This window comes from Amblyomma americanum, chromosome 2 (assembly GCF_052857255.1).
Source record: "Amblyomma americanum isolate KBUSLIRL-KWMA chromosome 2, ASM5285725v1, whole genome shotgun sequence".
Taxonomy (NCBI): Eukaryota; Metazoa; Arthropoda; class Arachnida; order Ixodida; family Ixodidae; genus Amblyomma; species Amblyomma americanum.
In genome coordinates, this window is record NC_135498.1 from 23,870,282 (window position 1) to 23,897,693 (window position 27,412).

The 27,412-nt window shown below is 51.4% G+C and overlaps 2 protein-coding genes across 4 annotated transcripts in view; one reads left to right on the forward strand and one right to left on the reverse strand.

Moving 5' to 3' along the window:
• Window positions 1-27,412, reverse strand: part of Plod (procollagen lysyl hydroxylase) — a 127,324-nt gene that overhangs the window by 33,714 nt on the left and 66,198 nt on the right. The window lies entirely within an intron of this gene.
• The window catches only part of LOC144120776 (immunoglobulin domain-containing protein oig-4-like), a 41,750-nt gene continuing 34,206 nt past the window's right edge, over window positions 19,869-27,412 (forward strand). Inside the window, exon 1 of the mRNA XM_077653477.1 lies at window positions 19,869-20,455. The gene's annotated coding sequence lies outside the window, so the exon portion shown is untranslated. The remainder of the gene's footprint in view (window positions 20,456-27,412) is intronic.

Genomic DNA, 27,412 nt, shown 5'->3' on the forward strand with positions numbered 1-27,412 from the left:
ACCACGTTCAAGGCGGCGCAGTCTACTCGTTGAACTTGACTGTCCACATTGAATGGGGGAGGGGGAGCCGCGCCAAGAAGGTTTACTTAAATGAAACAGGAGAAGTGGACAGGGAGGAAGAAAGCGCAAAGCCCGGGCTTTTTTTTTTTTTACTGCCGAAACTGCAAAGCTTTCTTTTCTGTTCCGCTAGCGAAAATTTCGCGTGTCGAAAGCAGGATACTACGTCTCATACCCCAGTTTTTTTCGTTATTCATTTTTTTTCTTCTTTACTACGAGTCACGACAGCTGAATCTAAGCCGTCGCTATCACCTCCGCCAATGGGCGTAAGTCTCGTCTATCGAGAGAGCCGCGCCAGCCAGTCGGTGCGCACAGAAAAGACAATCAATGCTTCTATTCGACCGCCGCAATTCACCGTACGATTGCGCCCACTCAAAGGCACTGTTACTTCCACCTTTGAAATCGCCAGATTTCAATCCCGCACTCATTTCAAGCGCGACGGCTCTGCTCCCGCCCTTCGTTCCCCTTACACAACCTCCCTATTCGCGTTCTTTTTAATTCGAGAGCCCTCCCTCGTTATCAGCTGTCGTCTCTACCACGCACGCTGCTTCATGCATTCTCTCCCAGCGCCCAGATTACGCGCGGGAAAAAAGTGGCAGACACGTGCAGCCACGGGAATGCACTCTCGTCCGGCTCTTCCCCATCTTCCCTTGCATCCGCGGGAGAACATCCCTCGGGCCTGCTAGCCGGCAGGCATCATCTCGCTCTCGGCCAGCTCTTAGCGCAGCGTTCCAGAAAAGAAAACCAATAAAAGAGCCCCCCGCACCTACTCTAGGGAGGCACGAATACGCTCAGCACAGGTTGCAGGACTGCCAGGGTAGAAATTGGGAATAAAGGAAAAAAAAGGGGGGGGGGAGGGGCCGGTAATAGACGGAGGGACAAAATTACACCGGAAGACCGCCGTAATACGGAGACAAAAACGCCCCCGCAAATGCAAGAGCGGTTCTTTTGATAAGCACCACGGTAACACACGCGCTCGCTCGCGCTAACACGAGTAAAAAAGGCGTCGAAGTAGCAAGCAAAAACGTCGATCGAAGCAAAGCGGCGGTACAGCGAGCAAATTGGAAGAGCGCGCGGCGCAACGGCAAATCTGGCCGCGGTCACCAAAAAACCAGGCGGGTCTGGGGAAAAAAGAAGGGGACGAGAGGGAAAGCTTTGGGGGGGGGGAAGCAAAAGGACGTTCCTCTCCCTTTCTTCCCCCTTCTCCCCTCCCCAAAGTGCACCGACAACGAATACGACGAAGACCACGTCTATACGTGCCCACTTTCACTACGCACTACTATGCCGCCGCGCACAGGCACATATATATACACGCAAGCAGGGCTACGCAGCCGTGTCCCGTTCCCGAGAGCCCTTCTCTCGGTGACAGTGCCAGCAGGCTGCGCAGATTTGAATTGCAGATCGGAGCCGACGTATAATACGCGAGATTCTTTTCTCTTTTTTTTTGCTTTCTTTTCCTCATTCTTGCACGTACGTCTCACTATAAGATGTACACTTGTGTGAGCGGAGGAAACGAGAGCCGGACCACGACGCGCGAAATTACCGTTCGCTGCACGCCGGAGAGCGCGCGAAAATGCGACCGTCAACAGCTATATATGCGTATGTGGTGGCGGCAACGCGAGACAAGACTCCGCCTCGACGTGGACATGCACGCAAAAGAAAAAAAAGACAAATAATGGCGAAGAAGTGCGTCCAGGCCCCGACATAACTCTCAGGTTATGGTATTATTCGCACCGGAACAACGCTTTGATTTATTCCGACCGGAGAAAAAAAATAAAGGAAGGAAAGTGTGCATCCCAATCTCGTTGGATGCCGGACGCAATTGGAAAACGACGTATTAGTTTGTTTGCGGTTTTTTTTTTCCCTCGTCCCTTCTAGCTTCGAAAGCACAGAATTTATCAGACCTGTACCTATAGACGCAAAACTCTCCCTATCAACGTAAAGACACGGGCGCCGGATTTCATTTGGTGCGTCCTTGAGACACACTCTTTCTCTTCAATGAAGGAAAAATATAAGCGTCCAAGCTCGACAGTCCCACACACGAAAAACCCGCTCGGTCCCAGATGCGCGACCTGCAGCAACATTTCGACGACAAATTGATATGGCAGCATTCAATAAAGGACACCATTAGCCATGCTCGAGTCAAAAAAGACAGAAAGCAGGTAGCGATGTCTGCGTTGCAAGATAGACTGCAATCCATTACCCGCATCGAGTTTCACATTTAGTCCCCTGCAAGGACAGTGCTTTATTCTTTCCCTTTTCAGTTGCTTTTCGTGCACCGCGAAGAAAAGTTGAGATGAGAGGAAGCAAAAGCGATGGAAAACAGAGGCTCTTGATTGGATCAACAGTGATAGCAACCAGCATGCGACGGGCACATCATGAACTGAAACAACTCAAGAACACCAACTCTGCACCCACGCGGCAAGAGGGACCAAGAAGGGTTCACGTTTATTGATCGAAAAAAATGTTTAGTTTGCTTTATGGGATTCAAAGTCCCAAAGCGACTCAAGCTATTGCCGATGACGCCGTAGTGGAGGGCTCCGGATAATTTCGACCATAGAGGATTCTTAAACCTGCACTGACATCGCACAATGCATGGGCCATTGCTGATGACGCCGTAGTGGAGGGCTCCGGATAATTTCGACCATAGGGGATTCTTGAACCTGCACTGACATCGCACAATGCATGGGCCTCTATAATTTCGCCTCCATCGAAATGCGACCGCCGCGGCCGGGATCGAACGCGCGTCTTTAGGGTCAGCAGCCGAGCACCATAACCACTGAAGCCACCGCCGCGGATCGAAAAGAGACATGGCACACCCTAGAATACTAAAATATACGCTGGTGCTTCTGAACGCAGGCTCGAGTGAACGCAAGCACTCAGCGGTCAGCCGAGCCTGCTAAAATTGTAATTTCCCATTGCCAAGGCGAGAAGTCTCAAATCGCCTGACGCTCGCAATGCTGGCGTTGTCACTAGCCGCGGCGACGCCGGCATAAGCGACGAATGTCTACACGCTCATCGCACGCCAAAGCGTCCACACGACGTTCCTCCACGGCGAAACGTGTCGCGGTAGGTAATATTTCCGAGGCGCCGTTCCGGTGAATAGAACACACGAGTTCCGCATACGTGAGCCTCGCCTTACGGTTGCCTCCTTACAACGACCTCGCGTATAGAAACTTCGCCACGGTGTAAATAAATTACGTCTTTTAAACATAAAAAAAAACAAAAGCGCTATCGAGCGCATATCAGAGAGCCGTTGGCAAGGTACTGAAAAAGCGGTTCCTCCACGACCATGGAGAATGTTTGTACTGTTAGCAGCAGCTGGCGTCGGAGAACTCAGAACCGCAAGAATGTGGGTTAGGCGCGCATGCGACAGCCACCGCAGCTGTTCTGAAAACTAGGTCGTTTTACTCACTGCAGCTAAACATGAATATTCATGAAACACTTCCGCTCCTATTCTCGCCCCCCAACCGTGGAACGTGTCCTTCCAAGCCAACCAAGAAAGCGGCCACTGGAGAGCTTCGAGCCGGAGGAGCACCGAGGCACCTAATCGAACTCAAACACACCGCCAGCGGGCACTGTCTTCGCCCTGCACTAACCTCACAAGCCTGGAAGAAAGAGCTAAACGCCCATGACAACAACAACGAGGCGACGGCGAAGATGGGCCCACCCCAGTGCTTGCAGAAGCATCGGCGATCGCGCGCACCACGCAATACAGGAGGCGGCGTGCCACGCCCCCTTTACGTTCGGTGAAACTTGACAGACAGCAGTGAATGCAAGAAGACAAACTGTATCACGGAGCCTCCGGCAGAGCTAACTGGTCTGGTTTGGTTTATGGGGGTTTAACGTCCCAAAGAGACTCAGGCTACGAGGGACGCCGCAGTGAAGGGCTCAGGAAATTTCGACCACATGGGGTTCTTTAACGTGCACTGACATCGCACAGTACACGGGCTTCTAGAATTTCGCCTCCATCGAGATTCGACCGCCGCGGCCGGGATCGAACCCGCGTCTTTCGAGCCAGCAGCCGAGCGCCGTAACCACCGAGCCACCGCGACGGCCCAGGCACAGCTTAACTGTTATAATAAACTTCAGCCGATCCGAATCACTCTATAAAGAGAGTTTCAGTGCGAAATACTACACTGGAAAGGATCCAAAATAAAAAAAAAACCTGTGCTTCAATATGCAAGTGTGTGGCCGCGAGAACGCGAAGAACTCAGGGCACAGCCTTTGGCAAAAATATATAGCCCAAGTGGTTTGCTTCTAAGCCGAGTAGGGGGACTCTCTGAGACACCTGGCAGTTATTCATATTTTCCATAATGTCGCTGAGAACGCAGAACGAGTCACGCATCTAGACTAAAAGGCGGACCCTGTATATTTCCTCGTGCTTACTGGCGATGTTCAAGTCTGATTCTTACCCGTCAGCTATACATGCGCCAATTTAAGCAAACGGAGCCCGCTACGTGCCCGTAAGTGCATTCGACAATCGCGAATGTCCTGACAGAGATGACAATGTACCGCACCGTAGTCGGCGACCCTTCCAGCCTTTGAAGGCGCGTGTGCTGCCCAAAACGTGCCATCAAATCATGTACTGGAAGTGCTTTCCTAACCTGCCGCGGTGGCTCAGTGGTTAGGGCGCTCGACTACTGATCCGGAGTTCCCGGGTTCGAACCCGACCGCGGCGGCTGCGTTTTTATGGAGGAAAAACGCTAAGGCGACCGTCTGCTGTGCGATGTCAGTGCACTTTAAAGATCCCCAGGTGGTCGAAATTATTCCGGAGCCCTCCACTACGGCACCTCTCTCTTCCTTTCTTCTTTCCCTCCCTCCTTTACCCTTCCCTTACGGCGCGGTTCAGGTGTCCAACGATATATGAGACAGATACTGCGCCATTTCCTTTTTTTATTATTATTAATTGGTTTTGGGGGAAAGGAAATGGCGCAGTATCTGTCTCATATATCGTTCGACACCTGAACCGCGCCGTAAGGGAAGGGATAAAGGAGGGAGTGAAAGAAGAAAGGAAGAAGAGGTGCCGTAGTGGAGGGCTCCGGAATAATTTGGACCACCTGGGGATCTTTAACGTGCACTGACATCGCACAGCACACGGACGCCTTAGCGTTTTTCCTCCATAAAAACGCAGCCGCCGCGGTCGGGTTCGAACCCGGGAACTCCGGATCAGTAGTCGAGCGCCCTAACCACTGAGCCACCGCGGCGGGGCCATTTCCTTTCCCCAAAAACCAATTATTGTTATCATTAAGTGCTTTCCTAAGCTACCGTCCTTAGATACATTTAGCATAGCGCGTACCGCTAGCGCTTACTGCGTACCGTGCCCCACTACTGCGCGCGCGCTGATTGGCCTCGGCGCGGCATACGTACGCGTTGTTGACGGGAACGTGGCGCCATCTGGCGCCCTCAAGGCGACCTGCGCATGCGCAGTGGCGCGCTATGCTAAATGCATCTATTCCTTGCTTTACGAAAGCGACATGCCACGTGTTACAAAGCGCTGAAAAAGCTGGAAACATCAGCTGCGATGAGCACACAGACGGCAGAATAAATGACTTTGGAATCAGGTACTCAGATTTTTTTTTTTTTAGAGGAATAACATCCCGCGCGGCTGAAGGCGAAAAGGGGGTTTGGTTTTGGTTTTTTTTTGGGGGGGGGGGGGGGAAGGAAATGGCGCAGTATCTGTCTCATATATCGTTGGACACCTGAACCGCGCCGTAAGGGAAGGGGTAAAGGAGGGAGTGAAAGAGGAAAGGAAGAATAGGTGCCGTAGTGGAGGGCTCCGGAATAATTTCGACCACCTGGGGATCTTTAACGTGCACTGACATCGCACAGCACACGGGCGCCTTAGCCCGTGTGCTGTGCGATGTCAGTGCACGTTAAAGATGGGACAAAACCGCGCAGAAAGGCGTAGCTCCTCGCAGGCCAATTACGGCAAATGCTAAACCATGCTAAAGCGATGCGCAAGACTAATAACAAAGATAGTTTTAAAACGTGCCCCTCATCGTTCCGGTGGCGCTCAGGGAGTAGCCAAGCACAACTAAAAATAAGCAAAACGTAAGAATGAACATAAACTAGCGGCGCCTCCATTGCCCCTCAAAACTGATAGGTTCCGAAATGTAACTGGCATTCGCCTGAATAAACGGAAGCACCACGTGACAGCAAACGGAAGCGAACTGAAACGTAAGCGAACGACAAAGATTTTTACTGAGAGAGAGAAAAAAAATTGGAACTTTCAGTCCCCTGACCGGGGCTTTTGATTTTTGCTTAGTTAGTGAGAGAAACTACGAGACGTCAGTGTGCGTGTTCGATTTTCCTACCTCAAGGCTTGATAACCGCGCTGACTTAGTGCCCGAAGGTGGTGGATACAAAGAGGCCGTAGCTATCTGTACGCCCCGCAATATGTGCTATCACCTTTAAAAGTCAACCGTTAATCGTTGTCAACGGGCACATTTCTCTTCTTTTTTTTTCCCGTCCCAGTCCGCCAGAGCAGTACCGACCGGCCGACACCGCTAAGATAGGAGGCGCTAATGACCAGGGATCCTTGCTCGATCAATTAACGGCGATTCTGCGAAGGCGAAGGAAAATGAAGACGGAGAGAAAGCGGAAGAAGGAGGTGGCAGCGAGGAATTCGCACTGGAGAAAGGAAATGAATAAACCCCACCATCCGCCCGTTAAAGAACTCAATTACCTCTGCGCGTCTTCTTCAGGGCTTTGACAGCCGCTTTCTAGTTTTTTTGATCACGCGAAGGGAAGTGCCAGGTCAAAAAGATAAAGGAAGGAAGCCCCGCCTGTGTCACTCCCACCACACTAAGATCGCCCCGATCCAAGCGTATACGCAGCAGTGATGTTGGCGCTCATTCAAACTTGGCTCCTGTCATACCTGTACGACATCTGAGCTAAGATGCCTATAATCCCGTTCAGGTTTGCTGAGACCGCGTTTGCAAAATATGAACTCACTCAAAAGTCGCAACGAAGAGGCCTAACATTTGTACAGAATGAGGCTTGTCACATAGCTAAGTTCATACCTGTTTTCCTCTGATCGCCGGCCGACTAAAGCATATCTATCTGCATTCATCAACGTCACAGCAAGCAGCGCAGCAAGCATTTAGCGAGGTGCCGGGCACACCTGACTGCTGCTAACAGGTCACGGCAGAGGTAAGTGCACGGGCGAACCCATGAGCGGTGCAGCAAAGCAAAGTAAATACACGACATTGATCATTGCTAGAGTGACACGCCAAGCTACTACACGGTGGACTGTCGTTCATTCGAACTCGCTTAATTCGAACTTCCTGTTTACTCGTGCTGACGCCTCGGGACCCGTCAACGTCACGTGTTTATTAAAGGAGGCCCGACCGGGAACCCTTTATTTCGACTACGCATAGCTGGAGCAGCTGCATTACCTGCATTATTCGACTGCGTTATCGAGATTCGATTGCAATACTACCTGTTGGTTATTTTTTTAGCAGTCATGTCCGCAACATGTGCCGCCTACATTTGAGTCCAAAGAGAGATAGGAGAGAGGTGAGGACGTAAGAGCGGAAACATGAGAGCTTTTAGTTCCCAAGTTAAACAATACGCAAAGGCACATTCGTCAAAAGAAAAACAAAAACAAGCAAAACCCAGCGAACAGAAGCCCAAAAAAAATTGGGGCCGGTAAAGTCACATTTTTTATGAAAGATCCGTCACCTCAAGAGCTCAAAAAAGATGTTTCGAAACACTCTTCCGAAGGCATTTTTTCTAGCAAGATGCGAATAACAAAAGTCACATGGAGCTTATGTTTATCTCTCTTACTTCTTTTTTTTTTTTCAGAAAGAAAATCGAAGGCTTGCATGCACCTGAAAGTCCGCATTTTAATAAAACTTGACGGGAGAAGGCGGCGTGAAAATAAAACTACAATCCTGTCAATCTAGACCCACATGGCCCCCCGCGACATGTAAGGAATGAAGCAAAGGCTGGCTGGCAAAGACCGGTGGTCAGCTTAACTGTCAGGGAAGAAAAGGCAGCGAGACGCGTCTAAAGCTTCAATTAGCAAGATTAAAAGCTTTGGGAGAGACGCGTCAGCACAAAATTTAGCCGCCACTGCGTCGCAGCTTACCATCGTGATCGTCGTCCAAGGCATAATGAGCCGGAACAACCAAACTCTTGAAACCAGCTACTGACCATTCATATACAACACATCTCAAACATACACGGTTGACTTCGAAGTGATGATGTTCTTCGCTTTCCGGCAAAAATATACCGACACAAATTTCACAGTGACAGGCGGCCATGGGGGAGCCAGCGGTCATCGCGCACGTGTTACTGCGCCAAGAGATCCCCCTCCGCCAATTTTTTTTTGCTCTTCTTTCATGCAACATTGCAGGCAGGAAAGTAATTGCAGGCTGCGCACGAGTGCTGTCATGAAGCAAAATCAACATATAGCTGAAAAAAGCTCCACGAATGAGCGAGGCCGACAACGGCCCGACACAGGTGCATTCTTCGACCGCACGTTTCACGCATTCCTTACACTCAATCTTTGGGTCGTATTTCGTAATGACGCATTTTATTTGGCCGTGACGTCAATCGTGACGAAACAACAGAAGGTTGGGAAGCAAACGGCCAATCACAGAGGCAGCCTGTCCGGCCGCGGCACCAATTCGTACCACAACCGACGCCCAGATTATTTAAGCTGCGACTGCACGGACTGGCACCGAAAAAGTTCGTCAGGCGTGTCGAACGCCATTCGTCGGCGTAGTCGCCGGCGCCGGTCCACCAGTGTGGACATGGGCGAGGAACGAGTTCATGCAATGACATCATGGACGTGCTTTTGCGATGACCAGCGTGACGTCTTCTCGCGCGGCCTACGTCACAGGGAGCAGCAAACAATGGGAGAGGACCAAATAAATGTAAAACGAAATTAATCGTTAGAAAATACGGACCTTTGAATCGCAGAGTATACGCGACACCTATTTTGCGACTCAGTTTTCAATGCGCGCAATCGCTACCACGAACATGTGCCCACGAAGCACAATCTTGAATCGAAACGACAGCGCTTCGCACCCTGAACGAAGAGGCGCCAGCGAGCCAGTAAAGAAAAAAAAAAACTCTCTACGTTCCGCTCTCCGTAAAACTGCAGATGCCCATGGTTCGCAACCTTCGTGCAGTTACACCGAAAATAACGTCACCGTTTTCACGACACTTTGCGACAGTCACAGACGGAGGCGGCGGCGACTTGAGACCTGGAACGAAATTGATTTTCGCACGTACAGTTTAACGTCCCAAAGCGACACACGGGCTGCGAGAAAAAGAACTTAATAAACCTAAACTTCAAATCTCCCGCTTTCTTTCTTGTCTTCTTTCTTTCTTTCTTTCTTTCTTTCTTTCTAGATGTAAGCGCATGACACGTACACCGCAGCCAGTTCTTTAATGACATTTAACGGGAGAAAGTTGCGCGGAAGGCGCAGAAACAAAAAATCCCCCATATCCCAGCAGACCGGGAGTCCAGTTCGATACGTAATGAATGAGATGAAAGCTGTCTCACAGGGAAACGGGGACACTTCCGACCTTTTCGCTCAGAGCAAAATTCTCTCTCTCTCTTGCTTTTTTTTATCCGAGTTTCCTCCACACGGGTCTTCATCTCCGGCTTCATTTTCTGCGCGCCTGTACGCTTAAACCATCGCGAACAGAATCCGCTTAAAGCAAAGGGGCGTCACAGCTTAGTGAAAGGAAACGTGCACAACCATAACAACAACAAAAAATAAAGACGCCCGCCTGTCCGCCGCCCGCGGAGAAGCGACACGTCAAGGAGAAAGCTATACGTCCGGGCCCTTTCGTTTATTGAGAAGTGAGCCTGCAGCTAATTAAAAACGGTCCGAGATAAAGCAAACGCAGGGCGGTGCAGCACAGCACAAGCACCACGGCGAGCGATGGCCGGTTAATCTTTTTCTCTTTCATTAATTACGCTTCTTACACACACTGAAGAGAAGGAAAGAGAGAGAGAGAGAACCTGTTTCTTCATTTTTGGTGCAGACCAAAACAAAAATTAAAAAGACAAACCTGGACTCATTAGTGCCCACGACTTGAGTTTGGCCCACGCTTCCGCCCGAAGCCTAGCGCTTTCTTATCCACATCTTTCTTAGCTCTCGAAAAATCCTCTTCCTCGTGGTACCGCAGCGCACGGGCTCGCTGCGCATTTTTCTCCCTCCAGCTCGCTCACGCATTCACTTTTGCCGCAGGCTGCGTCCGCATGCGTCCGTGTGTGAGAGAAAGAAGGGGGGGGGGGGGGGGAGGGGGGCTTGGAGCAAGTAAGAGCAAGCCCCTCTCAAAAGCAGATGACGCAAAGCGCACTCGCAACAGAATCAAAGCAAACAGAGGCGAACTTATTTTTGACGGAGTTGTTCCCGGCAGCTGCGCAGGCCCGCACAACACCAAGAAAACGCAAGCGACGAGCGGCTCCTAGGCCCTGCCTGCTGACCGACTGAGCGGCCGCGCACGAGAAAATAAAGAAGATAAACAAAAGAGAAGCCAGCGAAGCCGGCTAGAACGTCAATTAAAGGCACGCGCGCGCACTTCGCGAGCAGCGGCTTCTTCTGCCCCAGTGCGGTATTGCCGGTGAAGTTTCGAAAGCCGCGCAGTGCTGCCGGCGAACGGCCCGCAAAATTTTGAAACTCAGACATGTTCATCGTCGAATTTGCATTTAAGTTTCTCATCTTTACCAATCACTTCTCTCGAACGTTTCAAACGAGCCTCTTCGAAAGCAGCAAATGCCGCGGTGGCTGAGTGGTTATGGCGCTCGGCTGCTGGCCCGAAAGACGCGGGTTCGATCCCGGCCGAGGCCGTCGAATTTCGATGGAAGCGAAATGCTAGAGCCCCGTGTGTTGTGCGGTGTCAGCGCTCAACAAAGAACTCCAGGTGTTCGAAATTTCTGGAGCCCTTCACAACGGCGTCTCTCATAGCCTGAGTCGCTTTGGGACGTTAAGCCCCCATAAACTAAGCAAATGCCTGCGCAACTCTTCCGACTAGCTGCGTAACGGCAAGATGACGGATCGCTGTTAAATGTGGATAGACAATGGTACCTAACGCAATGCGGTTTTTGAGTGTGTGTATGGTTTTTGGGAAAGGGGTGTAACGTTCCAAGGCGACTCAGGCTATGAGGGACGCCGCAGTGAAGGGCTCCGGAAATTTCGAACATCTGGGGTTATTTAACGCGCACTGACATCGCACAGTGCACGGGCCTTAGAATTTCGCCTCCAGCGAAATGCGACCGCCGCGGGCGGGATCGAACCCACGTCTTTCTGGTCAGCAGCCGAGCGCCATAACCACTGAGCCACCACGGCGGCCCTAACGCAATGCAAAGGTATAAATCTGGAGAAAAACACCAGGTCGCGCCACCTGTGTTGTGTTGCGTTTTATGGCACATAGGCAGCTTTGGTCATCATGCGTAAGTATAGGAAAAGTTTTCTGCAGAATTTTTAGGTCGCGCCACCTAAACGCGCGTAAGATAGACTCTGAACTTTCTCAACCTGTTTTGCCATCAACTTTTTTTGTGTGTTCAATATTAACGCAATTATGCACTGTTTATTGTAAGCATCCATGCACAGTCTTGGTGAAAAGAATTCAGGCCAAAGCCTGTACCGATAGCTATACTACGAAACCTCTTTGAGCCTTCAGCGTGGCCACCCCCTGGTCACGTGGTTGGTCACGTGACCAACCACAGGCGAAACAGAGCTGCAACAGCTGTGCGCATGCGCCGTGTCAAGTGGGACGAAGATGAAGAAGGAACGCCCAGCGAAACGCAGCGGCGAAAGACTGACTTTGCAATTCGACTGGGCGAGTTCCACTCGGCCAGATGTAGCTATCGCGTCACCCCAGGTCTAACCAGAAGACCACTGAAGAGCACAGAGCCTTGTAATGCTAAGAAGTTTCTGCTTGACGTGTTCTTTGAATGCTCCACTACAGGAGGGAATTAAAGGAATATTCATTCCACTACAAGTGAGCACTGCAGCCTAAAGACTTTTCGCGGGGGATGTACACTTGCCTCCTTATAGACTCAAGCAATTATACTTTTTTGTTGTTCTGAACGTTATCATATAATTTGAATCTTTTTTCCTGGGGATGAACTTGCTAGTGAGAAGACTTGTGTCCTTAGCAGGCTTGTAAGTTATGGCCCACTGGTCAAGCAATTAAGTAACCCGATCCAGTGACCGCTAGGGCGGACGTAATTTGTTTATCCACTTTTCCTTCTTGAAATGAAAATGAGCCAGCTGCAGTCTACTCCATAAAAGGGGTACAAGTGGACGACCCCGAACTGCATACTCGAAAAACGTCAGTAAAATTGTCGGTGGTTTAGCTCTGGTTAAACTTGGAGTGACGCGATAGCTACAGATGGCCGGGTGCAACTCGCTCAGTCGAATTGCAGCGTCAGTCTTTCGCCGCTCCGTTTCGCTGGGCGTTCCTTCTTCATCTTCGTCACACTTGACACGGCGCATGCGCACAACTATGGCAGCTCGGTTTCGCCGGCGCCACGTGGCTGGTCACGTGACCAATCACGTGGCCAGCCACGGCGTCGCGCCGCCGGCAGCTGCTCCGCACGACATGACCAACCACGTGACTGCGTGGCGGCGCCGCCACGCTCAAGGCTCGAAATGCTACCGTAATGCAGCTATCACTACAACACGACAAAGCATCCATTCAACCGAACTGAGGAAAAATAAATTCAGAATAACATGAGCGTCGCCTTCGGCTTTCGAATGTTACATGAACACAAGTTCCTGCGCGGTATACGTAGACACCGCACAGTCAAAAAAAATTATAGGATAAAAGGGAGCGTTGTATTTCTATTGCTTCTCGACCGGCATAAGACATTCGCTGGCGTCGCTGCCGCTCTGCGACCGCGTAATATACGGCTAGTTGCACGATCGGGAGCGACTACTGCGAATCGGTGCGGCGACAATCTCGAGAAACGATGAAAACCCACGATAAAGCGGTTACGAATTACAGGCGACGGCGGGGCGAAAGCTCTCCTCTCGTGAAATAAAAGACGGCCATCAACGACTTCGTACCTGCGTTCTTCTTGGCACTGCCTGATTACGAACAGATTAGCCGACGGGGGCTCTTAAGTGCTCGCTTCGACTTCCCGATAAACAAAATATAAACATTACGCAACAAACAAACAACGACAGGCCCGCCTTCCAAATTTACCAAACGTATTCCTGCGGGCGCCTACATAAAAGCCCCTGATGAAGGACTCGGGATGTGTTTTACAGAACGAGCTCCACGCGTCGCGAACAGTTCCAACAATGAAGCGGCAGCGGCATTTGTGCGCCCGGCGTGCGCTTTTAACGGCTTGTGCGCTGCTCTGTCTGGTTCGCGACGTCTTTCTGTACACAGTCACTTGCACGCGCGCACTTCAAAGCGCATACAAAGAGGTAGAGGTGCGGAGCACGCAAGAAAAGCCTGCAAATCACCGCCGAAGGCAAAACAAAAAAGATAAGTAAGAACTGAATTCAGAAGAGAGAAGAGAACGTCGGGTGAACAGAGTGCCCGACCAGGAGGGAAGAGCCAAAAGAGCGCCGGAGCAACAACTGCGCACTGTCGGAGCCATCGCGAGAGCAAAGTCAAAAGGAAAAGGCAGCGGAGGACAGCAAACTTCCCTTGGCAGGTCGCCACCGCAAATCGTGATCAATGCACGTTCGAATGTTCCGGGCGCGCGTTCTGCCTCGTTCGAAGGCCGGCCCCACGCACACACACACACGCATCCCGGGCTCAGTTCACGCCCGCCAAGAGCCAGGCCCCACACACATCCAGCTCCCACCGAGCGTCGACGCGACAACAACGAACGCACTACACTCTCCCTCTCTCAGCCTGCCTCCTCTGTTCCGGCTCGCGCGTGTCTTTCATTTTCGTATATACGATTGTCCTCCCTCTTCTTCCTCCTCCTGCCTTTGTACTCGGCACACAGTGCCCCCCCCCCCCCCCCCCCCCACTCCCCTCCTACCACACATAGACGACGTCGCCCTTTTCCGATGCCGGGTCGGAGCGGAGCCGAAAGATCAATGCTCCGGCATTTGTTGCGGTGCGCGCTTTCATGGCATTGTCGACACACAGACAGACAAAGAAGACGAGAGCAGCAAGCGTAGCGTTGCGGTCTGGCCACCGCCGTTCTCTCGACGGCGCCAAGGGAAAACGTCGGCGTTAAGTATAGACTGCAGCGAGGCTGAGCTGTTGCTCGGTTCGGTTCCCGTATAGACCTCGACGCTCGGTTCTCTCGGAGAACAACCTGACGCTGATTGCGCACCCGTTATCGTAACGACGAGCCCGCCTTCTGGAGAAAAGAGAGTTTTTTTTTTTTTTTTGCCGTAGGACGCGTTCTGGTTGCTGCTACGACACTCTCTCGGGTGGCATGCATAACACCGCGGTCGATTTCTTTCTTTTGTTTTTTAGCGCCGTTTTTCTGACACTTCCAAGCTTCAACAAAGCTGCCGAGGAGCGTTGGAAAGACGGGAATAAGCGGAGCGATTCTGAAGAAAAACGCGCGCGCCGTGGAATAAAAAACTGCCGGATTTACGACAGCGAGGAGAACGCGACAAACAGTAGAAACTAGGAGATCACTAGAAAACGCAAGCGCGGCAAGCTTTGTTTTGTTTTTTTTTTTCGCTCCCCGCAGGGTTCCATTTTGCCGTATCGACCGTTCAGCACAAAATCGTGTTGTTTCACACAATTCTAGGACCACGCAACGAAACTTGCCGCTGATTACAACAACAAAAAACTAACTCCCTGTTCCACTGACTGTCGTGAGGCCGAACTACCAGGTGATCACCGATCTTCTTTAAATACCTGCAAGGGTCGCTATTCCCGCAGCAATGAATAAATAGAGAGAAAAGAAAAAAACGCATGGAGAGGCTAACTGTTTTCGTCGTAATCGTTACGTTTCCCTACAAGCACAGCTCTCTCAAGCATCCTTTTCTGCGATGTGCAGTGGCCGCTAGTAGACTTAGATTTAAAAAAAAAAGTGAAAATGGGCGCACCACTAGGCTATTTCTAATGCGCGCGTTCTCTCCATCAGCTTCAGCTAAGGAAGACCGGAAGTGCGCATGTCCGTAGGCTCGCAAGCGACGTCATCGTTGCCCCCGTCCAACCTTACGCAGCATACCTACATGCCGAGGTCGACGAGCGGAAAAGCGCCCACCGGCGAAAAGGGGAGACCACAGACCAGAGAGGAGCAACGGGTCAGGACACGTGCCCCTTCGGTGTTCTCACACATCACCGTCGCCCCCACGTTACCCTACAGAAATGGAGAGAGCCGGGCACACAAAGCGGGGCTTCGCAGGAAGGAAGAAGGGAAGCGGAGAGGGATGGGGTTGTACGAGGGGGAGAAAGGCGTGCCCAGGAGCGATATCTCTCCAGACCCGGGACAATTCAAGAGTCCACATCGCCGCACGGATCGAAGTCGGTGCAAGGCGGACACAAAGCCTTCTTCGCCTATCGCAACCGGCGAAAGGAAGGCAGGAGGAGGAGGAGGGACTAGATGGAGGGGAGCAGAGTAAGGGACAGGTCGAGAAACAAGGAAAGAGAGGGGGAAGAGAGGGGGGAGGACAAGCAGTTCGGGAGCGAAACCATCTAGGAGGGGTGATGAGGAAGGTAGCGGGCCCGCAACGGACGCGCCAGCGAGACGCAACAAAAGGCCGGGATGAAAGAGCCGTCCAAAACAATCGCAAGCGTCGCTGCTGCGCGATGCGTGCGTTTAGGTATCAAAATACAAGGAAGAAAAAAATTAATGAAAAATCGAGGGGGACCTTCGCTAAAGTTTAAACAGCGGACAATGCGAACCGGAATCACAGGAAAAGGCTGGGGCGGCTGCGGGGCCTGGGAGGGACGTGCGAGGCGAAACAGTGCGTGGAGCCGCTGTAAACAAACGTCCATTTTTCAACGCAGTTTCTCCAACGAAGTAGCGCACGGGAGAAAGAAAGAGGCGCGAAAGTAAAGAGAAATTTCTTCGAGGCTTTTGTTTCTGCGGGCTCGCATCTACTAGGTTAGTTGTTCAGAGCCGAGATGCCTGCACGGGGAAAAAAAAAAACAAGCGAGCAGGGGAAAGGCAACGGTTGCTGCAGTGTTTGCGCTACAGATTCATTGCCACCACGCGTCATTTTTTTTTCTCACATAAAAAAAAACAAGAGGGGAGAGGGTGATTCCGGTATCTTCGCGCTTTGTGTTTGCGTAGAACAAAAGAGCCAGCTCACGTCTGGAAGAAATAACATAATAAAGAATGCCGCAAGATGACTGCCTAGATGATGACACCGCGTGGTTCTTACGTTGGACATTTTTTTCTTCTTATTCCTTCCTTTAGCAACACGTCACTATTGTTTTTCTCCTGACGCTACTTCTTTTGTACCAAAGCTGCCACTCCGAAATGGACGGCCGGAATCGTGCGCGGACTCCCGACGACAACAACCGGAGCAATGCAAGCAGTTTTTGGCAGAGCTGTCTTTTTTTTTCTTCTTCTTTTTGTGCTCCCAAACGACTTCACTGGACCGAATCCAAATCGCTGCGCCCTAAAAACTGACTACTCTGTGTACGCCTTGCAGACGCAGTGTGAACATACAGACAGGGTCATTTGGTCGAATTCGGACAAATGCCGAGGCATCGTAGCTGTCAAAAGAGCACGAGCACTTCTAGCTCCACGCCATAACCGCTCCGGCTTCAATGCCCATTGTGTTCAGTCCCCCACACACAAAAGACCTGAAGTACTCAAAGTCTACATCCAAATTTACTGGAACGACGTCGAGAGATAACGGCATGGTACATTGCCCACTTTTTCCTTAGCCTTGTAAAGCGTGCACCACCGCATAGCAAGCTTTATAAAGGTGAAGCCTAACTTCAAAGCTGATTTAAAAAAAATGGACACGTCGCTGAAGCTGACCCGCCGCGGTGGCTCAGTGGTTGGAGTGCTCGGCTACTGAGCCGGAGTACCTCGATTCGAACCCGACCGCGGCGGCCCGCGTTTCGATGGAGGCGAAACGCAAAAGGGCGCCCGTGTGCTTTGCGATGTCAGAACACATTCAAGATCCCCAGGTGGTCGAAATAATTCCGGAGACCTTCACTACGGCACCTCTTTCTTTTTCTTTCTTCTTTCACTCCCTCTTTCCTCCCTTCCCTTACGGCGCGGTTCGGGTGTCTGCCTAGATATGTGAAACAGTTCCTGCGCCATTTCCTTCCCTGAAAAACCAATTTTCATTTCATTATTGCCCCGCCGCGGTGGCTCAGTGGTTAGGGCGCTCGACTACTGATCCGGAGTTCCCGGGTTCGAACCCGACCGCGGCGGCTGCGTTTTTATGGAGGAAAAACGCTAAGGCGCCCGTGTGCTGTGCGATGTCAGTGCACGTTAAAGATCCCCAGGTGGTCGAAATTATTCCGGAGCCCTCCACTACGGCACCTCTTTCTTCCTTTCTTCTTTCACTCCCTCCCTTATCCCTTCCCATACGGCGCGGTTCAGCTGTCCGCTGATATATGAGACAGATACAGCGCCATTTCCTTCCCCCCAAAACCAATTATTATTATTCATTTCATTATTTTTTCTTACTTGTTACCCGCCGCGGTGGCTCAGTGGTTAGGGCGCTCGACTACTGATCCGGAGTTCCCGGGTTCGAACCCGACCGCGGCGGCTGCGTTTTTATGGAGGAAAAACGCTAAGGCGCCCATGTGCTGTGCGATGTCAGTGCACGTTAAAGATCCCCAGGTGGTCGAAATTATTCCGGAGCCCTCCATTACGGCACCTAATTCTTCCTTTCTTCTTTCACTCCCTCTCTTATCCCTTCCCTTACGGCGCGGTTCAGGTGTCCAACGATATATGAGACAGATACTGCGCCATTTCCTTTCCCCAAAAAACCAATTATTATTAAAGCGTGCACCACCACATAACGAGCTTTGTAGAGGAGAAGCCTAACTTCCAAGCTGCTTGAAAAAAAAAAAAGACGTTGAAGCTTCCTCAAGCTGTGCATCTGCACAAAATCGTTGACTAAGCTAAAAAAAATAGCAAACTGCGCCAACTACACGCTGAGAAAAGAGACTGCAGCGTATTCAGAAGCCGCAATGTCTTCCACAGCCACCCCGCCTGCCAAGCTCGCATGTCAAGTTCCAGCCACGCTCAGCGCGAATCCGCCACCGCCGAAGAAAGGCTCGCGCCCATTCGCGTTCGCACCGGGGCATAAGAAGAGAAGGGGGAAGGCTTCCTGCGCATCCATCCATCCAGCCACCCGAGCGTGCATCCATTCGGCCGGAGCCGGCGGCGCTCACCTCTGATCTCGTGCCGCTCCGGGAAACCGCGCGCCAACGTCGAGAAGCAGCGAGAGCTCGCCCGCTCGGCGAAGCCAAGGTTATCTATCTGGGTTCGCGCGCCTTTCTCGGCTCGACAGTAGGGCTGCTGCTACCCCAGCTCGTCTTCCCGGCACTTCTCGCAATTCACTTCGCTTTTTTTTTTCTTTCGAGCCGTTCTTTTTTCGTTTTCCACTTGTCTGCGCAGCATCGCTCCTCACGCCGACATTTCTATCCTTCTTTCTGCCGGTACCTAAATCGCGAGGTCTCGTTTTGCATGCCTCTGCTTCGGGCCGGAATGGAGGCATACTCGAAAGGAGGTGCAAAAAAAAAGAAACAGTGAAAGGAAGCATACTCAACGTTTCAGCGCCCAGAACAAAACAGCCCCGGTCAAACGCCATGCCCGGTAGGCGAGAAATTCTCTCGAGCCTTCGCTGGAGATATCGGATGCAGAAACACGGTTGCTTCACATTGGAAACCACCCGAGTGAGTACAGAAAAGGAAAGAGTGGCGCGGGGAAAATGTGGAGAAACGCGGGACGGTACAATAAAAAGCGCTTACGAGGTAAACGAAACCACCTTTGCAGGCTGGCTGCTCTCTGTCGGGCATGAGGACAGATAGAAACCGCGAGGAAGAAACGCGAGAAGAAACAGAACAAGGGTAGACCGAGACCAGGAGGGGTGGTGTTAAACGTGGCCACGGTCAACGGGTAAGCGAAAGTTAGGGGAGCCACTAAAGCGAGAAATGCGAGTTAAGGACAAAAAAAAAGTATAACGCGGAAAAACTTGGCTCGCGGTTACAAGGAGGGTGCTGACATTGCGCCAGAAAAAAAAACGATGTCGCAGTACAAGAAAGCTAAGGAACGCCACAGAAAAGCGAGAGGTACCGAAGCGCGCATCCTGGAAGCACGAAAGGAATTACTAAGTAAAAATCTCGCAGGAAAAAAAATATTACGCTCTAAGATGGTGCAACAAGTGCAGCGAAAGAATGAAACAGTTTTAAGGCGAAAAATAAAATCATCAAGGAATATCCAACAGCAAAAAAGAAACTCCGAGGCTACAAGGAATTAAAAAAAAAAGACAACCAGATGGAGAGACTTTGGGGCCGAAGGCAGTCATGTAAGCACGGAAAAACTCGTTCGAATTCAATACCCCGACCGCTAGCATAAAGAGAGAGTCTCCAGTACAGAAGGGAAAAGTTGAATATAAATAACTACAGAAAGGAGAGAGTGAAGCCAGGAAAGAAGGAAAACGTAACAACAGAACAAAGGAAAGAAAACAACGAAACACCACCACACGATGAAAGCAAGAAAGACAGCGAGAGCGGGCAAAGCAAAGGGAGCGATGCAAGCAGGCGAGCCACCAGCCCGAACGGGAAGATTGGGGAAGGAGATTGAAAGAAGGCGGCCAACTTGGCGCATGCGTGATTCGCGTGGGTAGGGAAGGGAGGGAGGGGAGAGGGCGGCGTGGCTGCGAGCGCGCCCGCGTGGAGGGGCTCGCCCCAAAGAAACGGAGCAGCACATCGTGATCGCGGCTCCTGCAGGCCAGAGTTCGGCGCCCGACGAAGGCGGCGGTGGTGCTGCGTCCCGCGCTCAACAACACCCGGGCTCGACAGCGTCCGTCGGCGGGATAGGAACGCTCGACAGGGCGCACCCTTCTCCCTAGTTGAAAAGTTGTAGTCGCGCTAGCGCAGCTGCGAAGACTGCCCAGCACTCCCCTTTCTTTTCAACCGCTAGCTCTCGTTGTTCACGGGACAGCCAGTTTCGGATAAGGGGTGTGCCAAACTGTCGAGGTCTCTGCTCATCTTCGTAGCTCTTTCCTCCCACAGTTCAGTTGCAGTGAAACCTAAGAGCAAAGAAGGCTTTGTGGAGCGCAGGTTCATCGTAGTGGCCGCCACTAAATAGGGAAGAAAAGGAAGACATTCGAAAGGGGAGCGATTGCAAAGGAGTCATCGCAACGAAAGTGATAGCGTCAAGTTTCCATTCGGTGGATCAGGCAAGTCGTAATTTGTAGGCTATAAGGCATCCGTCAGAAAGCGGCGCGTAGCCAAGACAAGTGCGACGAGAAGCCTCGAACGACGAGGAGTGCAAGAAGTCGTCGACCGGAATTAAGTGAGTAGAATTCCGACATTTCCCAGGGTATGCCATCCCGCGTGAAACGAGTGCGGTCACGTACTAATAATAATAATAATAATTGGTTTTTGGGGAAAGGAAATGGCGCAGTATCTGTCTTATATATCGGCGGACACCTGAACCGCGCCGTAAGGGAAGGGATAAAGGAGGGAGTGAAAGAAGAAAGGAAGAAGAGGTGCCGTAGTGGAGGGCTCCGGAATAATTTCGACCACCTGGGCATCTTTAACGTGCACTGACATCGCACAGCACACGGGCGCCTTAGCGTTTTTCCTCCATAAAAACGCAGCCGCCGCGGTCGGGTTCGAAAGCGGGAACTCCGGATCAGTAGCCGAGCGCCCTAGCCACTGAGCCACCGCGGCGGTTAGGGTCACGTACGACTAACTCTCGTTTTGAGCTGTCAGCGCAGCAAACGGCGGAATGGGACTTCTTTCGCGCTTTAATAACGACGACAAGCAGCTCACTGACAACGCCTGCCAACCCGCCAGGATCTTCAGCCTCTATCCAGGGATGGGAAAATGCGGCGTGAAAAAGAACGTGCTTATTATCACTCGATCTGGTTGTCTAGTGCACGCATTTTGAACGATTTTTAAAGCCCAATACGTGCCTTCTCGCAAGCTTTTCGACACGCATGTATCAAGCCATATACTGTGTTAAAACTAGGCAGGTACCAAGGAACACAGCCGTTCAGAGCACAATAACGACCAACCCTCTGTGCCTGGCTGAGAAATGTACAATTTTTCGGCCTCAGCGAGTAGCCACTCGTTTCAGTGATTAAGCTATATAATGGCGTTGCATACCACTCCAGAAACTTAATGCCACATGTGGTCATTTAAGTTCACGAATGGATCAAAATTAGGCCACTGTGGTCATTGAAAACTTTTTTTTTTCGGTGCAGTTCTTTTCGGCCGGTAAAGGTGCAGGCGGGACTAAGAACGTGCCTTGCATTAATCCTATCACATTCAACAGCTAATGTTCAGTCATTCTGCATTCCGCAAAAGCAACGCATTAAAAAAAAACAGCGCTCAAATGCGCCGCACGAAGAGAAGCGACGAACCAATCAATTCAGAAATACCTCTTGGAACCCTCAGGCGTTTAATACATCGAGCATGCTATCTGGTTCACGGCGTTGCTCGAGTGTAGAGCGGGGAAGCCGACAAAACTAAAAAACTAAAAACCACGCAACTGCGACTTTCTCGCTCTCTGCAATCTGCGGGATTCGGATATGGGATCTGCCCATTAGGGTTTTAAAAAGTAGAAGGAAGGAAGGGCACAGTCGAGCCGTCTGCTTGCATCACTCTATTTGATTTATTTATTTATTCTGTACCTGAATCGCCATTTAGGCATTTCCAGTGCCCCAGACTACTCAAGTGCGCTAGATTCCATGCTCACGCTCCATACAACTCATCAACGCGCTTATGCCAGCCGAAAAAAGTGTGGACTCTGTTCGAGTAAAAGTGACCCAGGCATAGAAGAAGCTTTTTCACCAGTGTGCAATGGTACTGCACACAATAACACGCATGTAGTTCCACCTTAATCCACGAACTGGTCGTCGATTACGTGCCCTTATCTCTCACGCCTACAAGTGACCGCTTTTCTTTTTTTTTTACTCACAAAATAGCACAGAGTCAGCAGGCCACACCTCATGATCTATATACGCAACAGGTATGGTCGCAAAACAAACATTATAAATCGAGCTCCCTGTCAAAAGAAGCTAGCTTTCGTTTCATAAAGACATAAATGAGAGCCATATCGCCCACTCCGACGAACCCGAACTGACTGCTAGACAAATGCGTGGGGTTGATTTCATATCTTTGCTCTAGAGCAAAGATTTGACTTGACCTTATTTATCTTGCGCAATCTCCTTAAAACAGGGCGCGACTGATCATAACCTTGAATCGCAAGCAGCAAAAAGGTACCACCCCATCTATCTCTGCAGCGCTCTCCGTATTGCTTAATGGCGTCCACCCAACAGTTCCACCGCCTGTGCAGGCAGCTTCTAGAGATAAACAGAAACAGCAGATCCCCCAACAGCACCGGGCTGTGAGCTTCAAGTCGTTACAAATGCGAGCGCGGGTTACGGCGGCATTTACATTTCCGGCGACTGCTACTTCTCTCCCTTTCCTCTCCCTCCGTTCATCCTCCCTCTCTCCCCGTTCTCCCCTTTCCCCTCCCTTTTCGCAGCCGCTTAAGAGGGACACGTCCCGTACGCGTCCCGCCACAGAAAGCCCCCCGCGCAAGAGGGCGGAGCACGCCGAAAGAGGCGTAGCGCGCAAGCGCATCCTACACAGTACGCGTCGCTAAGCACTTCCTTATCTCGCTCGCAAAAAAATCTCGCCGGTTTGCGAAAGACTGAGGACCGCGGGTCCCTACTTCACCACGATGCACCGGGTCGTCGGGACGAGCGAAGACGACGACGGCAGTGAGAAGGAGGGGAAAAAAGGAGACGGGAAAATAGGGAGGTGAAAGCGCCGCGCATTTCTCAGAAACCGGTAATTATTCAGTCGCGCCGACAATTAATCCGACAGGAAGCGCTCTTCCCTCGTCGGTCGGAGGAAACGCCGGCCAACCCCACTCCTCCCTTTCCTTACCGGTCTCCGACTCTCCTCGGCTGCGCCTGCCATCGCCGGGCCGCTGCTCGCGGTAGTTCGGGGTAGATGTATGGTGCCGTACACGCCCCTGCGCACCGCTCGACGAAGCCAGGGCGCGGTTCGCTCACGCCGTGTGTACACGAGGAGCAAGCGGAGCCTCGCGTATGCGGCTCGTGCGCGTGCTAAGCGGCGCAGCCGGAAACGGTAAGAGAGAACGCAAGCAACGGCGGCGGCTAATCTTGATTGAGCGCTGGCGCAAATTGCGAGCAGGCCCTCCTAAACCGACGAGCACGACGTATGGCGCTTGCCCTCTCTCTTTCTCCATCCTCGGCCGGATGTTTCATGCACGGTCGCTGCATGCCCAGTCGTGTAGGCGATTGCACCACTATGAACGACCGACGACTGCGCGCCCGCCCGGCCCCAAGCGGATAGAGAGAGAGAGAAAGAGACGGCTTGGCGCCGAGGATGAAGCCGCCAAGGCACGCTCGGGCGAGTGCGACTAACGCCGGAAATCGCGACAGCGAGGCATTAATTTGCCGGGCACACTGAAGCCAGAGCGACGACGCTATATGGCTGCTCTGCACGGACGCGCCGCTTTCGTGAATTCGGTTGGGGCGAACTTAGCACAGTGCACATGCAGAATCGGTTTCCGCTCCAAAGTGCCCCCCCCCCCCCCCCCCCTCGTTTAATGCAGCCACGCAAGATAGTGTCGCCAATGGAAGTGCATGAGGGAGCGAGAGGAGCAGGAAGGAAGGCTGGGGCGCACTTCGGCGGGGCTTCAAAGCAAGAGGATGTTTATGCGCGAATTCTGAATGCCTCACGGCGTCATTTGGCGGCGAAGAAACCTTACGGATGTCTCTCTCTCTCTCTCTACCCCCCCCCCCCCCACACACACACACATACACACACACACACACACATACACACACACACACACACACACACACACACACACACACACACACACACACACACACACACACACACACACACACACACACACACACACACACACACACACACACACACACACACACACACACACACACACACACAATCCTACTGTAAAGAGGAAATGACGTCCGCGTTCTCACCGGCTGTTATCTTGTCGTTTCAAGTACACGAGGGTACTCCAGATACCGTTTCAAGTCACTCTGAAGAGTGCAAGCACAACCAGCAACAAATTTCCGAGCGTAAGTAACTGCAGCGATACAGCATCTCGTCCTAAAAGCTATCTGCCTTGTTTCGAGGCGCTGGGACGGTTCCTGTACCTCTGCGGTTTAAAGTAAAATATGTCTTGCAGTACACAAAGCGTCGTTCACATCCCTAGGTGTCTTATTTTCCCAGTTTACTGTACCTCAAATCACAAAAGACACTGGGTCGTATAGGCTAGCGGAAGCTCTCACTATTCCTGCACCGAGACAACAGACTAAACTGCTTTGTTCGGTAAGTCTAGTTAAGTTCGGTAAGCTGCCCCTGAAAATTGCGAGTCTAACCGGCTTCAAGTGACGCAAGCGCAAGTCTCAACGCGCAAAAAAAAAAAAAACCCCGCCGCGGTGGCTCAGTGGTTAGGGCGCTCGACTACTGATACGGAGTTCCAGTGTTCGAACCCTACCGCGGCGGCTGCGTTTTTACGGAGTAAAAAATGCTAAGGCGCCCGTGTGCTGTGCGATGTCAGTGCACGTTAAAGATCCCCAGGTGGTCGAAATTATTCCGGAGCCCTCCACTACGGCACCCTCCTCCTCTCTTTCATCTTTCACTCCCTCCTTTATCCCTTCCCTTACGGCGCGGTTCAGGTGTCCAACGATATATGAGACAGATACTGCGCCATTTCCTGTTCCCCCCAAAACAAATTATTATATTATTTATAAAAAAAACGCGAACTTTCACTTCACTTCGCTTTGCCTGCATCGGCACATTTCTTATTTTCATATACAGGTCACAGACATTCACGTCTATCTTGGGCTTCGAGGAATAAGAAAAGAAGAGGAAAAAAAAAAACAGCGCATCTCTTTTCAGGCGGCAACTGCGCCAAGAACGAGGCCGCAGTCGCCCGCCGTAAAACACCGCAGCGCGCCGCCGCACTCTCGAAGCTGCTTTACGCCGCATCTACAGACTCGGCAAAGCACCCGCTGGTTGACAATGAGCTATCATTCACTCTGCCCCAGAACAGCGCTTCCCCTGCGGACGGACGGGAAAGGAATTCCACTCGCGTCATACGCTCAGCTCCATAACTTACCACCCGTGACGAAAAAGAAAACGAAAAGCAACGCGAAGAGAAAGCGTGGAGGAAAACGCGGCCCTTTGGCCACCGTGGAGTCGGGGGAGAGCTCATTCATAAGAAAACGCCGCGCCACTGCCGCACGGCCCCGTGAAGAACGAGCCTGACAGACTTGCTGGGGGCAGCGTCCGCTCACTCCATATCGGCGCCCGGACGCGCAAGAGTAATAGCACAATAACGCCGTCGTCCTATAGGGCAGCAATAACACTCGCCAGCGTTCGGCACGTCTGGCGTATACCTCGGAGGCTGTCGTTCACGAGCACCGCACGCCCTGTGAGCGCTGCAGAAATGGAACCGAATGTTTGCCAAACGAGACTCCGTTTCGGGTTTCTTTTTTTGCTGTCGTTATTTTCCGCACTCGTTTTGCAAAACAGCTCCACTTTCCTTTACGATTGTAGAGGGCCCGGTACCTTCGCCCTGTCCTTTTCGTTCCTGCTACAGCGCTGAAGCTACTGGCCGCAGGGCAGTGCGCGCACCTCGTGAGCGAACTTTGGTGAGCCTCTGTGGATCCTCGAACACACGGGCTTGACGTCCCGTCTGTTCTCCGTCAGGTAGTTACACGCAGTGACCGAACGCTCCGCGAGTTCTACCTTGAACGATTAATAACTGGACGCCCCACTCCAGTTGTAACCTACACAGTGCTGTGCGCGTGTGTGATTTAATTCCTCTAAAATGAACTAATCACGCGCACAACCTGGACACATTACTTATTGTGTAAATAGTTTGTACATATTACTTCTCCCCCTGTCCTCTATTCCTGTCCCCTCACCTCTTTCATTTCATTTCTCCATTCTGCCTGCTGTCCTTTATTTCCGCTGCCCCAGCTCAGGTGCTTCTGTATCGATGGCAGATGCCGGGGCTAGCAAAAATCTTTTCCTTCCTTTTTACTATTATTTTTAATAAAACCACTACCACCACCACCACCTGAAGCTTACCGCCGCTGCGTTTTGAAACGGGAGCGCTTTCAGCGGAGTTTTGCGAACGCCGTACAGTACCCCTGATCGAGCTAACCCGACCCTAAAAAGTAAAGCCCAAGCGTACTGTCCTACTGCGTCATAGGCAGAAGTGGAAAGCTATAGTGCGCTTGCAGAATACCTGTGCTGTGCTGTGCGATGTCAGTGCACGTTAAGGATCTTTTTTTAACTGGTTTTTTAGGTAAAGAAAATGGCGCAGTATCTGTCTCATATATCGTTGGACACCTGAACTGCGCCGTAAGGGAAGGGATAAAGGAGGGAGTGAAAGAAGAAAGAAAGAAAGAGGTGCCGTAGTGGAAGGCTCCGGAGTCATTTGGACCACCCCGGGGATCTTTAACGTGCACTGACATCGCACAGCACACGGGCGCCTAGCGTTTTGCCTCCATAAAAACGCAGCCGCCGCGGCCGGGTTCGAATCCTGGAACTCCGCATCAGTAGCCGAGCGCTCTAACCACTGAGCGACCGCGGCGGGTACGTTAAAGATCCCCAGGTGGTCGAAATTATTCCGGAGCCCTCCACTAAGGCACCTCTTTCTTACTTGCTTCTTTCACTCCCTCCTTTATCCCTTCCCTTACGGCGCGGTTCAGGTGTCCGCCGAGATGTAAGACAGATACAGCGCTGTTCCATTCCCCCGAGAACTAATTTATTATTATTATTAATAATAATAATAATAATAATAATAATAATAATAATAATAATAATAATAATAATAATAATAATAATAATAATGTCGTTTGAAGGGAATATGGTCAGACTGTGCAAACTACGGATAGTGAGAAGACCTCGGAGCAAATTCTTTCAAGAGAAAAGTATAATCAATACGAGGACGCGCAGCATCACAGCCGCCGCCCGCACCTCACTGTATACAGATTTTTACCGAAACGATCGACCGAAGATATAGGTATACGTCATGCGTAGCCGGCTGCAGGTACCTGTATTTACTCAATGTAAATATTGTCCCAATACTGTATGTTTATTTTTTTATTCTTTTCTCGTACCTGCGCCTTCATTTCGCCGTTCGAGGTCGGCGTTATGGTCGCGTGCATATTGACTACGAAAAACACTGTTTCGAGCACGAGCGCGCCAGCTGCTT